This window comes from Sceloporus undulatus, chromosome 1 (assembly GCF_019175285.1).
Source record: "Sceloporus undulatus isolate JIND9_A2432 ecotype Alabama chromosome 1, SceUnd_v1.1, whole genome shotgun sequence".
NCBI lineage: Eukaryota > Metazoa > Chordata > Lepidosauria > Squamata > Phrynosomatidae > Sceloporus > Sceloporus undulatus.
Window position 1 is genome coordinate 238,715,626 of NC_056522.1, and position 14,901 is coordinate 238,730,526.

A 14,901-nucleotide genomic window follows, 5' to 3' on the forward strand; every position below is an offset into this window, starting at 1 on the left:
TTTAAAGGGGATTGCTTCAGAGCTTCCTGCCAGTTTCCATATATAGATGGGGTAGTATATATTGAGCTCTGCCTAAATGCCCTAAAGGCAACAGATCCACTCTGATCTTGGAAGCTAAGCAGGTTCAGCCCTGGTAACTTGGATGGGAAGCGTCCAATGAATAAAAGGTGCTGTAGGCTATGTTTCAGAGGAAGGAACCAGCAAACCCATTTCTGAGTATTCCTTGCCTAAGAAACCCTATGAAATTCATGGGGGTCACCATAAATGGCCATGAAACCCACTGAGTGACCTTGGACAAGTCACATGCTCTCAGCTTTAGGGGAAGACAATGGCAAGCCTCCCCTGAACAAATCTTGCCAAAAAAAACCCCATGATTGGTTCACCTTAAGGTCGCCATAGGTTGGAAATGACTTGAAGGCACAAAATAACAAAGTGTGAAAGCCTGAACTATAGCTTATTGCACATTTATTTAATTATACTGATTTTGTACATTTGCAGGAAAACAAATTTAGTTCTAAATTCAGTGTAATAGATCTTCATCTCACCCCAAGAAGAAGAGCAGCAGAGTTGTCTTACTTCATTCCTCCTCTCTGACTGGGAAGGGGTGTGTTGTGTGTCTTGTGAAACTGACAAGGTTGGGAAAAGCCTTTTCTCAGTTTCACCCAAGGATCTTTTTTTCATTCTTCAGGTTTAGAATCTGCCATGGTGAAGAGATTTCTTTCTATCTTGTCAGTTTCATGGGGAGTGGAGAACAAAAAGAAAGTGAAAGAAAGTGGGAGGGGGAGAGTGATATCCACTGTCTGATGGTTATCAGCTTCATAAGGATGGGTTTCTTCCAGTGATGGGACATAGGTACCCCTATCTTGAAGAAGAGGGATCATCTTCCCGTATTATTAACAGAGGATACAATAATAGGGATACAATAATATTTTAAAGAGAGAAAAATCATAACTTGTGAACTGTAGTAATCAACTTGGGCAGCATCCACACTGTAGAAATAATCCAGTGTGACGCCACTTTAACTTCCATGGCTCAATACTGTGGAATTCTGGGAGCTGTAGTTTGTTGTGGCACCAGAGCTCTCTGACAGAGAAGGCTAAATCTCTCACAAAGCTACAGCTCCCAGAATTCCATAGCATTAAGCCAGAACAGTTAAAGTGGTATCAGATTAGATTATTTTGGCAGTGCAGATGGAGTCTAACTCAGGGCTACAATCAGGCCTGTCTGGCAAGAGCCTTCTTGGTGGCTGCTCTGGTCTTCTGAAATTCTTTTTGGGGGATGGGGCTTGGCTGTCCCCCTTTCCTTTTGCCAGAAGACCAAAGCCTTTTTATTCAGAGAGGCTTTTAATGATTGGTTGGTACTGGGATATTTTTAATGTTGACTTCTGTATTTTTTAATGTTTTTGGTGTTGTGTGCTTTCAAGACATTTCTGACTTACAGGAACCCTAAGGTGAACATGTCAAGGAGTTTTCTTGGCAAGATTTGTTCATGAGGAAGGGGCTTGCCTTTGCCTACGCTAATGCTGAGAGAGTGTGACTTGTCCAGTGTAATCTACTGGGTTTCTGTGGCAAAATAGGGATTTTAACTCTGGTTTCCAGAATTATAGTCCAGTGCTCAAACCACCACACCATGCTGGCTCTCAAATGATTTCATAGTCTTTAAAATTTAATGGTATTTTAATGTGATGATTTGTTTAACTGTGTTTTAACTTTCTTATTATCAAGCTTTTAGCTTATTTTGTTTTAGCCTTTTGTAAGCTGCTTTGGATACCATGCAGCAAGCAGGAGAAAGATGACTTATAAGCAGAATAAAATAGACCGTGCAGATGTGAGATAGATAGATAGATAAGGCTGTAAAGGGGAAGAATAGCAGTTCCATTTTCTCAGCTTCCTCTAGACCTGTCCTTTCTGAGTGAAGGATCCCTAGTATCAAAAAGCATGTTTCTGCTTCTGCTCCCTCCTCAATCAGAGTACAAATTCCCAGGCCCTGCTTATTATCGCAGAGGAGGGAGGAGGTATATAACAGGAGGAAGGAAAAATATACAGAGCCACAACTGCCTCATCTCCTAATTCATTTAAATTCATTTTGATTTAAAGATGAATATCTCCCAAGTGCATCAAACAATCCTAATTTACCTGTTGTAGGAGTCAGGGAATAGGTGCTTAAGTAAAATGGTAGTCTTACAGTGCTTTGGCCCCATGTGAGTTTGAGCTGAACAAGCCACTCTTGACAGCCAGAGATGAAAGCTGTCTGAGTCTCTTTATCAATTTCAAAAATTCTATGGAAGAAGGATTTTATGTTTGTGTATTGTGTGTGTGTGTGGGGGGGGAATAGGTGTGAGTTAGTGAGGTGTAGTAGTTTGAATACTGGACTCATTCTCCAGGAGATCAGGGTTCAAATATCTGCTCATCCATGGAAACTTACTGGGTGGCCTTGGGCAAATCAGTGACAAAGGAAGGTAACAGAAGAATTTTCTTTCAATAAAGCTGGCCTAGAAAACTCTAGAGCCAAGGTAGTAAGAGTTGACTTGAAGGAGCATAACAACAAGAAAAACAAGAACTACTACTACTATTACTATTAGGTGCATGCTGTCATACAGAGAGGTAAAAAACGACTAAAATAGCTGTTAAAGGTAAAGGAAAACGTATCACCTTGTCTCTGTGGATGAAAAACAACAGGGTAAACACTTGAGGTAAATGTCTAATATTGTCTGTGCTTAATTGCCTGTGAATATGCCTTTCCTATGGGGGAAGATTCTTGTATTTTTCTGCCCTCATCTGTCTGAAATGTTTGAAACTTTTATATGTGAAATAACTCCCCCCCCCCCTTATAAATGTAATCACTGTACATTATTGTCCTTTTCAGGGCAAAACAAAACTTGTATGCAACAATGGTACTAAAACTTCACTGCCCCACTTTGGCTGGAGCTGATGGGAAGTAGAGTTTGAAGTATTTAGGATGACCCAGGCCTGTTACAGACTGCCAAAATAAAGCTGCTTCGGGTCTCTTTGGAGGTATGCTATTTAAATGATGCATGGGTCCTAAGAGTCAGGAGGTCGCGCCAAAGCCACACTCCATTCCTAAGCACTGGAGTGCAGCTTTGGTGCAGCTTCCAGATTCTTAGGATGCATGCATCATTTAAACAGCATACCTCCAAAGAGACCCGAAGCAGCTTTATTTTGGCAGTCTGTAACAGGCCCCAGATTGGAAAAGGCAAAGGGAAGGTTAATAATGGCAAGCTGAGCTAAAATGGCTTGACCTAATATAAATCTGTGTAGTCTGGTGTTACAGTGCTGCTGGAATTATGACAGATTTTGGCAGCCAAGATATGGCAGCCAAGCAATACGAAGAAGACTAGGAATGGAAAGGTCAGTTATAAAAGAACTAGACAAGCTCCTAAAGAGTAAAGATGTACAACTGTGCAGTGAAGTTAGAATAATCTAATTTGTGGTATGCCTCATCACCATGTATGGATGAAAGAGCTGGACAGTGAAGAAGGCAGAGAAGAAGAAAATAAACTCATTTGAGATATGGTGCTGGAGAAGAGCACTGAAGATACCTTTGGACAGCCAGAAAGAGAAAGAAATGGGTCCTTGAACGGATCAAGCCTGAATTCTCCCTGGATGCTTAGACGGTCAAATTGAGGTTGTAGTAGTTTGACCACAACATGAGAAGGCATGGCTCATTAGAAAAGACAGTAATGCTGGGAAAGATAGATGGTAGTAGAAAAAGAGGAAGATGGATAGACTCAAATCAGGGAGATCACAGGCCAGAATATACAGGATCTAAGCAGAGTAGTGAGGGATAGCAGGATTTGGAGATGTCTCATCCACAGGGCTTGACTGAAGGGCAGTTAACAACAACAACATACACAATTATTCCCAAGTCTGAAAAAAAAATTCAAAGACTTCTTGTCCCAAACATTTCAGATAAGGGAGACTCGACCTGTATTGAGAGTAGCTAGTTAGGCACAGTCTTTTCTTTCCCCATCTTTGTTCTTGCTTGTAGAATGGCAGAAAGAGAGGGGAGGTAGGTGGGAGAGTTTTCCTGACAAAAAATACTTGAAATACATTCAGTCTGTCTTGGTATTAGAGAGATTATAGTTCATACTGTGAGAATTTGTAAGGATTTTGTGCTTTTTAGAAAGGATTAAGTGGAAGAAATCGATACTGTAAGCGCTAAGTGCATCATTATGTGGTGCCTCCAGGTCTTTTTTCATTTCATTCTTCCCCGCTCTCCACACCTTTTTTGTTATATGGATGTTATACTGTGCTTTGCATTGTAATTACAGTTATGGTAATCTTTGTCTGACAACAGTGTAATCTTAAATACCATTTTGCTGCTCTGCGAAGTGGTAGTGGAAAATATCTGCCTTTTAAACAATGTCTGTTTGAACAGGATGAGGCACATACAGTAGCTTTTCCACACTAAATGACAGTGGGCCAATTGTCTTTTATCTCCCAACTGCGTAACCATTTGAGGTGCAGATATGTATTTAGGATGAAACAGATTTATCTGGGTGGTAGAATGACCATTGGGCTAGTTTCACATTATCTCCCATAAAATAAAAAGCCATTGGCAGTAAAACAAAACAAAGATAAACAGAAGTAATCTAGAAGCCTGTTTGACTGTCAGTTGGAGGACTGAGAAGAATTTGAGGGTGAGCTGCTATATCCGCTTAACCTGGAATCAGCCCAATTGAAGGAGCCATTCTTTGAGGTAAAGAGACATAAAGTGATGATTTGGTAATCCTCTTCACATCGCTGCAGAGGGATACTGTCATGAAGTGAATGCTCTGCATATTTGGGGACTGCTAAATGTTGGAATAGACTTGCCAAGCAATTATTCTGTTTCCTTAAGGGCATCTGTCTTGACAGAAATGTAGCGAGGCATACAAGCGGTCTCTCCCCTGAAATATTCCTCCCCCTTAATTTAGAATTGTCAATACAGGGCTGCATAAGAAAAGAACCCCACGTTTCCAGCCTTAAAAACATGCATACACAAGTATGTGATATCATTTAATCTGACATATTTTGCCCACAAAGAACCTATGGCACTTTTCTTATATCTCTGTCCGTGCCGGCTCAGAGATGAAGCTTGGCACAGGCATGTGTAATGGGCTTCTTATTTAGCAGCTGGTGGGGAGAGTTAGAAGACCTTTGCTTTGGATGAAGGCCTGTCCTGGAGAATGTGAAATGGAATCCAGGTGCCTCTTTGCATTCCTGCTAGCACACCAGACTATATTCCAGTCTGGCATTCCAGCCTTAAGCATGCTTGTCTTCACCTTACTGTCACCTCTGTAATAGCTTAGCATTAAGAACCTGTGGCTGCAGAACCCTGCAGCTCCTCAGAACGAGGCATGCTATAGCACGGAGAAAATCCTTGAGGCCAAAGGATGGGTGGGTTTTTTTTTGTCTGTCTGTCTGTCTGCCTGTGCATTCATAGAGATGGAGAAGGAGATGATGATGGGAAATTGGCAGCATTTGTCTCTGGGTTTTGTGACTGGGCAGGCTACAAAACGGCCAGGCAAGGGTTTCCTACTTTTGGAAACAAAAAGCATGTATGAAAAGTCAAGTGGATTGTCTACTTTCCTGCAGACATGAACTGGATCCAACAGTGACCTCAGACTTATTTTACTGGAGAAGCAAGAAAGGAAATTAATTTTTCGAACAAAGGTACATACCACTCCACCCCCATTAACCCGAGTTTTACTCCTTTTAAGCAGTGCTTTAGTCCTTTTATGAAAAAATTATATTGGTCTAGAGGAGCCTGCTATCAACTACATCATGACACAAAGTTAATTATTCACTTCATGTATTGATGACATTTACACCTTATGCAATGTCAGATGATCTAGGGCAAGGACTTTCTGTTCTTTGTGCATTTCTATGACTATTTCACATATAGCATGGTCAGTGACAATGATCTTTCTATTAATAGTTAAATATCTAAGCCTCATCAAAAGTATTTTGATCGTCCTTTCTGAATTATTTCCTTTGCTGTATGAAACTATGTCTTGAACCTTTTGAAAGCTGTTTCCTCCCACACACCTCCTAGGCATTTGCTCTTTGTAGATGTTATCATAAATGGCCATATAGATAATTAACAGGTTGTTGTTATTGCTGTTGTGTGCCTTCAAGTAGTTTCTGACATACGGTGATTCTAAGGTGAACCTATCATAGGGATTTGGGGCAAGATTTGTTCAGAGGAGGTTTGTCATGATCTTCCACTGAAATTGAGAACATGTGACTTGCCCAGGTTCACCCACTGGGTTTCATGGCTAAGTGGGAAGTAGAACCATGGTCTCCAGAGTCATAGTCCAGTGCTCAAACCAATATGTGATGCTCATTACAACTAGAGTAGTGCAGGTGTTAATACTGGAAACTTTGACTGTGTTTCTTGATCAGCACTATAAAGTAACAGGAAGCTTGGGGGGTCCCTTACCTTTGTAAGCCTTAATTGTTGTTCAGCATTGATGCCACATTTGACAGTGAACACGGATTATGCTCTATTTGAAAACCCTCTTTAAATTGGAATGATTAGCATTAACCACAGGTGTCAGTGTAGAGGTAAAACTAAACAGTGGTTTGAGTAAGTGAGACAAGGGAGGAGAAGAGGGAAAGTAAATAAATGTATGGTTTCAGACCTGATATCCTAGTTGGGGCTAATGTTAGATTAGTGATCTTGGAGATGTAGGTTCTTTTTGGATTACAATGGCCACAATCCTCTGACCAGCATGAAAAAAGAACATTTCCCAGGCTTTGGTGAAAGACTGATAGCACTGCATGTGTTTTGGCATAATATCTAGCTTTTGTGTTTTATTTAATTATTAAAGTGTATATATATTGCCCTGAATCAGAAGATCTCAGGACAAGGTTCTTTTTAAACAGTGCAACCTATGTGTCATTGTAAAATTATTTAAAACAACTTAAAACTATGTGCATTGGAAAAAAAAAGTCATGGCCACATATGGCTATGATCCAAGTCCTGAAAGCTTTTTTTTAAAAAAAGAGCCAGGCTTTAACTTGATGTTAAAATGAAGCAAGCGTCAGCACTAGTTGGGCATCCAAGACTGGCTGGGCAGGTGTGTACAGGGAGATATGTTAGCTTTCAGCACTGCTGGTTGCTACGTATAATGCAAAATGAGATGTATGGCAAATAGCATTAGAAGCAAAGATAGTTCTGTATAAATGCTGGTATATTGTGCCATTTTATACTAAAACAAAGGACCCTCCCAACAACCTAATGAGTCTGAGTCTAATGCAAAGTGCTAACACAGGCCTATAAAGCCATCCATGCCTTGACCTCAGCTGAGGGAACAACTCATCTCAGCTTACCCACATTTAAAGTTAACTGAATGAGGTTAACTAAATAAATAACAGACTAAACAGATTTCTGATATGTATCCACTGGTGGTGAAGTGGATGTTTACAGTGAAGGGGGAGGGGTTGTAGTGTCTATATCATGGTAAGCCATTCTCAGGTAGCACTGGTATTCTTTTTTTAGGCACTGCATAAACCCATCTTTATTCACTCTGGCATTGGGGCATTGTACTGTAGCACTCAAAAGGTTAATATCTAGAAAGAGTGAGAAAAAGAATGAATTTGGTAGCATAAGTTTTTGTAGACTTCAATCTACTTCCTAAGATGCATGGAGTGAAGTGTCAAGGAACAGACCTTTTATAAGCTGGCTATTTGAATAGCCATAGAAATGCCAAACTAGTGAGTATGATGATAGGATGACAAGTTCATTTCTAGGTTTATAATGGTTTTTATAGTATTGAATTCTGTAATTTGATTTTATGTTATTATTCACAAACTGAGACATTAAGAAATGTATGTTTTTAATTTTAAATAAAATCACACAAACTATTGTGTGGATTTTGCTTCTCACACTGGCTTGCAAAATGTTTTAGTGTACAACTAGCAGGGAATCAGTACTGCTGCTGGCACACTTGTTATGTATGGATGTTGAGTGTATAAATTTACACTCAGGGGAGGGAGTCTTCCTCTTTCGGTGACTGTTGTTTTTGTGTGCCTTCAAGTCATTTCTGACTTACTGCAACCCTAAGGCAAATCTATCATGGGGGATTCTTGGCAACATTTGTTTTGGGTGTGTGTGTACCTTTGCCCCCTTCTAAAGCTAAGAGAATATGATTTGCCCAAGGTCACCCAATGGGTTTCCATGGCTGAGTGAGGATTTGAACCCTGGTCTCCAGAGTCATAGTTCAGCACTCAAACCACTAAACTACACTGGGTTTCCTCTTTGGGTGATACGCATTGTAAAAGGGTGCCAAAAGTAAAGTACAACAGTGTCCTATTAAATACCTGAACAAGAAAGAAAGAAAGCCAATGTATTAATTTGTATGGCCACCTTCTGTTGCCAAAAACCTGATACTGCTTGACTTAATTATTCTTACCACTTTCCTTTCCTTTCCTTAAAGTTCTCTAGCTCCTTATTATTCTAAACCATCCTTTGCCTGTACAATGGAGAAAGACTGTAGTTTAGGGTAGACCATCAAATGCAGAGATGGGGAATATGTTGTCCTCCAGATGTTGTTGGGTTGCAACACCAATCAGCTCCAGACCACGTAGCTAGTTGAAAACAGATATAGGGAACCTATAATCTTCTAGATGCTGTTGAATTCTCAATGCCCATCAACCCTAACAAGCACAGAAAATAATCAAGGATGAATGGAGGTACAGTGAGAATTTCTGGATATTCATGTGTGCCCTATTCCTGATATAATGACTGTATAACCCTGAGTTGGAAATGCCTGCTAGGAGGTGCTTAAAAAGGACCAGCAGTTAAAGGCAGGCAATAAATTAATTAAAAAGCAAGAATGATATTAGGGAAAGTGGTAAGTGTGTAGGAAGGGTGATTTGTGGGATTCAAGTGAAGGCATAGACTCCAAGATTGGGGTAGCACACAGGAAGGTGAAAGCTTTATTGTGCCTCTGCGCATCTGTGCCTATATTCAACCCAATGGGGCTTGAATATAGGTGAAACACTGTTTTTGCGAGGGGGGTCCCTTGAAAAAGGAGGGGTGACTGTACTTTACTTGAGACTAATCTCTATAGTTCTGACTAAATTTTTTAGAAAGCAGTTGCTGGTGAAGTTGCTCAATTTTTTAAAATTTTGTTTTATTTATTCATTTAATTTCTATGCTACCTTTCTTCCAGAAAGGGACCCAAGGTTGCTCACAAAAGAAACGTATTACAATAAAACAATTAAAAGATCACATAAAAAGCAATATAAAATTACGAACATTAAAACCATGATACCAACCCCATATAACAAACACCCCATATAAAAAAGCCATCCCATGATTACTCATTAAACACCTCCCTGATTAAAACCATTTTTACTTGCTGACAGAAGGCCAGCAGGGAGAGGGCCAGCCTTGCTTCCTATAGAAGGGAGTTCCAGAGGGTGAGAACAGCCACCAAGAACGCTCTCTCTCTCTCTCTCTCTCTCTCTCTCTCTCTCTCTCTCATGTCCTCACCAGGCAAGCCTGGGGTGGTGGTGAGACTGAGAGAAAGCCTTCTCTTGAAGATCTTAGGATTCTACCAGATTTATATGTGGGGGGATATGGTCTCTCAGGTAGTCTGGACCTAAACTGTGTAGGACTTTATAGGTCATGACCAGCACTTTGAATTGTGCCTAGAAATGAACTGATAGTCTGTGGAGCAGTTTCAACAAGGGAGTTATATGCTCCCTATAACTGCCCCCAGTCAATAACGTTCTAGCTGCGGCCTTTTGTTTCTCTATGTCTCAGACTGCTTCAGTGACCAAGGATGGCATATCTCCTCTGAATGACTGTCTGAGGTCGGTAATGGATTGGATGAGGGAAAATAGACTTAAATTGAATCCAAATAAAAAGGAGGTACTCGCTATAGGCAATCCTAATCCGGGAAAGGTGATAAGCTCTCCAGTACTGGACAGGGTCATACTTCCCCTAAAGGACTGTGTTCGTAGCTTAGGAGTGCTCCTCGACTTGTCGCTTCACCTGTCGTCCCAGGTTGACGCGACAGCCAGGAGTGCCTGTTATCAGCTTTGGCTTCCTGGAACGGGAAAACCTTGAAACTGTTGTACACTCGCTGGTAACCTCTCATCTCGATTTCTGCAATGCGCTCTACATGGGGCTAACCTTATGCCACATTTGGAAGCTGCAACTGTTCCAAAACATGGCAGCCAGATTGGTGACTGGGAGTTCCAAGTTTTATTCTATCACACCTATCTTAAAATCCCTACACTGGCTACCTATTAGCTTTCGGGCACAGTATAAGGTGTTGGTTATTACCTATAAAGCCCTACATGGCTTGGGTCCAGCTTACCTGAGGGAACGCCTCCTCTCATATAAGCCTTCCTGCACTATCAGGTCCTCAGGGAAGAACCTACTACCTAGACTAGTAACTACCTCCCAGAGAGCATTTGCTTCTGCCGCTCCAAAAATCTGGAACGATCTGCCAGATGAGATCCGCCAACTAACATCTTTTGAGGCCTTTACGAAGGCAATAAAAACAGATCTCTTCCCCTAATTTCACTCTCCGCGTGTCAAAATTGTTTCTCTTCGGACCAATTCGAATACTTTTGATATTATTGTTTTCTCTTTTTATATACTGTTACCCACCTTGATCCAACACAGGGAAAGGCGGGTTATAAATAAACACTATTATTATTATTATTATTATTATTATCTTGTACCTGTTGGAGTTTCCAAAGGCGGCCTCACACAGAGTGTGTTGCAGTAGTCCAAATGGGATGTAATCAAGGCATGTGTCACCATAATCTGACGTCTCAAGTAACAGGCGCAGCTGGCTCAAGGATACTCAGCAATGGCACTTCTTCATCCTGAACAGAAGTGACTAGTGGGGTGCCACAGGGTTCAGACCTGGGCCCAGTGCTAATCTTTATCAGTGACTTGGATGAAGGAATAGGCTTTTCAAATTTGCAGATGACACTAAATTAGGAGGAGTAGCTAATACCCCAGAAGAAAGGAGCAAAATTCAAAATGACTTCAATAGATTATAAAGCTCAGCCAAAACTAACAAAATGAACTTCATCAGGGAGAAATGTAAGATACTTCACTTAGGTAGAAAAAATGAAATGCATACATATAGGATGGGGGACTCCTGGCTTAATGACATTGCATGTAAAACGGATCTAATAGTTCTAATAAACCACACATTGAACATGAGTCAACAGTGTGATCCGGCAGCTAAAAAGGCCAATGCAATTTTAGGCTGCATCAATAGAATTATAGTGTCTAGATCAAGGGTAGTAATAGTGCCACTCTATTCTGCTTTGGTCAGGCCCTACCTGGAATATTGTGTCCAATTCTGGGCACCACAATTCAAAAAGGATGTGGAGAAATTGGAGCGTGTCCAAAGGAGGTGTAAGAGCTGTTCGGTTTGCCAGTGGAACACACTCCCTTGGAGAGTGGTGAAGTCTCCTTCTCTGGAGGTCTTTTAACAGGCTGGATTGCCATCTGTCCAGGATGCTTTGATTGTGATTTCCTGCATGGCAGGGGGATGGACTGGAAGGTCCTTGTGGTCTCTTCCAATTCTATGATTCTAAGCCCACCCTTCAACACTCCTTTTCTGTCTCTGTGGACAACATTTCTATTCAACCAGTCCAGCAAGCCCGCAGTCTTGGTTTCATCTTTGATTCTTCTCTGTCGTGTATCCCGCAGATCCAGACCACAGCCAAGGCTTGTCAATTCTTTTTGTACAATATTGCTAAAATCTGACCATATCTCTCCGCCTCTGCTGCCAAGAACCTGGTCCATGCCCTAGTGTTCTCACGACTTGATTACTGGAAGCTGGGCTTCCTCTTTCTCACCTCCGTCCTTTAATCTCTGTTCAGCATTCACCTGCACGCATTATCACATCCGCCCACCAATCTGACCACATCTCTCCTGTGTTGGCATCCCTTCACTGGCTCCCCCTCCCTTTCCATATTCAGTACAAGCTCCTGCTGTCAACGTTTAAAGCCCTCCATGGGCTGGCCCCTCCTTACTTATCAGACCTTCTTTCTCCTCACCTTCCCACCAGGGCCCTCCGTTCTGGTAGTCAAGGTCTGCTGTCCCAGCCCAGGATTTCCTCTGCCCCATCTCGGATTCGCCCCTTTTCACTTGCTGCCCTTCACTCCTGGAACTTTCTTCCTCCGCGAGCAAGGGCCATCACTTCTTTAACCAGCTTCAAAATGGAGTTGAAGACCATCCTGTTCAGAGAAGCGTTCCCAGGCATTGCATAATTGTTGCTTGCTATTTGATGTTCTTTTGGTGCCTGTTTTATCGAACCATTTCCTGTATTGCTATGTACTTTATATGTATTAGCCTACTAGCCCCACCACCTTTCCCTTCTCCTTTTATGTCATGTCTTTTTGGATTGTAAGCCTGAGGGCAGGGAACCGTCTAATTAAAAAGATTGTATGTACAGCACTGTGTAAATTTACAGCACTTCATAAATAAAGGTTAATAATAATAATAATAATAATAATAATAATAATAATAATAATAATATTCTGTGATTCTATGGTGCATTAATTTTAACTGTGTAAATGCACTCCTGGCCACTGCTGAAACCTGGGCATCCAGGCTCAGAGTTGAGTTGGAGCGCACCCAAGCTGAGAGTGTGATTTCAGGGGCAATGTAACCCCATTCAGCATAGGCAAAGTCCCTAATCCTTAAAATAAGGCATTTGTATCTTTCCAAACATAGCTGCACATATACGTCTAAAACTCCTTTCTTCATTGCTGCCTTCACATTTTTCTGAAGTCATTGTTTATAAGGGTAATAAAAGAATAACTAGCGACTCATAACTCTAGGTTTGGTTCATTTCCCTTCCCTGTTGTGGGGCTTGATGTTGCAAAATTGTTTATAGTACACTTAATTCTTGTCTGCACTGTTCAGGAAAGCCATATAAATGGAGACAGTCCACTTTAGAAAAAACCCACACATTTTGTCTAGACGATTATATTTATTTATTACTGTTGCAAATAGCTCTTCAGGTATTGTCAGTGATTAAAGTATAGTGTGGTTTCATTTTAACTTGTTGGAATCTTTTAAAAAAGTTTTGTCATCACACTTGTTACTGTTTTTTATTTAGTCATTCCACTTTCTTTTCTGACACAGGAATGGAACTATTGCCTTTTTCTGCTTCCTTTTTTTTTTTGTTGAATGGGTGTTCTTTGCATCCAAAGATGTCCCTAGAGTAACTGAGATCCTTGTCCTATTGATTGGATTTTATTACGGGGGGAAACTGGCTAGAGGAATACAGTTTTAGTTCTTGCTGCTTTAGATGGAAGAAACAGAGCATAATTGCCTCAGAGAGTTGAAAGTGATGTAAACATGATTTGCTATGGTATAGACCGTGGGCTGGCAACTGTGGAAGTGGAGGGGAATATATTAGATACCCCTCAAGAGGTCTTGGATAACTGCACCGCAGCACCACACTCACTCTTGCAACTTTTTTGCTCCCAAGTTCCATTGGGGGGACAAGAGGGCATTTTCACCTAGTTTTTGGGAGAGACCTTTTTTAACAACATGAAATCATGTCTTATTTCAGAGCCTTATTGCATGACAAAAGAAAACAGAGAGGCAGCAGAGAGAGAGAAGCACCTTTCTCCTTGCCTCTCTACTTGTTTCCATACTCCTTCCAGAGGGATACAGTCCTAAGAGCATGCCTTTTGACAAATAGACAAAAGACACATTTTTATCACCATCTCCCTTAGGAAGAGAACAGAAATGTTTCAATGCGGTGGTTCCCACCCTTCCTAATGCCGCGACCCCTTAATACAGTTCCTCATGTTGTGGTGACCCAAACCCGTTAAATTATTTTCATTGCTACTTCATAACTGTAATTGAATAGGTGTTTTCCAATGGTTTTAGGGGACCCCCATGAAAGGGTCATTTGACCCCCAAAGGGGTCCCGACCCACAGGTTGGGAACCACTGTTTCAATGCCATGTGGAAAGGCAAGGAGAAAACTTATCTCTCACTGCCTCTCAGCTTTCTTTTTTCATGTGATAAGGCTGTAAATAAAAGTCTCTCTTTAGCCTTGACTGGTCCAGGAAAGCCCCCAAACATGGTGAAAATGTCCACCATGTGGCCTAAAGGGCATTTGGGGGGCAAAATGTTTTGCAAAACCTCTGTAAAAATGTATTTGATCTGGGGCCCTCCAAACTTGCATTTGTAATTCTCTACTGATGTATGTGGTCTGCCAAGGGGGAGCAGGGGGGAAAAACTGGTCCCTGCCATAGTTGACCACCCTGGTCAACACTGTTCTTACCCCACGGTTGTCCTTAGGTGAAGGAAGTTTTACAGGCTTCAGACACCTGAAGAATCCTAAGACATATTGAAAGAAGAGTATTGATGCATGTATTGATTTATATGCATGGGTGTAAATTTAGAAATTGTTAATGTTATTATATAAAAATAAATATAAAAAGTAAGAGAAAAGTAGGAATATGTGTCCCCCTAGTGGGATCTTTTTTTGCTAAAGGCAAAAGTGCTGCAAAAGAAGTATCTGTGTATAGCAGTGATGGGCAACCCATGTCCTTCTGGATGTTTTAAGACTGCAGCTCCCAGCATCCTTCACTATTAGCTATGCTGGCTGGCTAAAGCAGATGGGAGTTGCATTTCAAAAACACATCTGGAAAGCTGAAGTTGCCCAGCCTGCTGTTTAGCATGGTTATACATATTGCCAACTTTACCTTTTTGAGATACTTGTTTCTTTTTAGCATTGATCAGGTTCATCTCTCCCAGTGAAATAAACTGAGTAAGGTTTACACTCAAGTAAATGCCTAGAATTGCAGCAGTATGACAGATCATCACTCATCTTTTGTTTGTGGTTCCTAACAGCATTCACACAGAAGAATGGGACTGATATTTGTATTTT

General features: G+C 41.1%; 1 protein-coding gene across 2 annotated transcripts in view; it reads left to right on the forward strand.

The window, feature by feature from the left end:
* MYLK (myosin light chain kinase) overlaps positions 1-14,901 on the forward strand; it is a 295,320-nt gene that overhangs the window by 81,192 nt on the left and 199,227 nt on the right. The window lies entirely within an intron of this gene.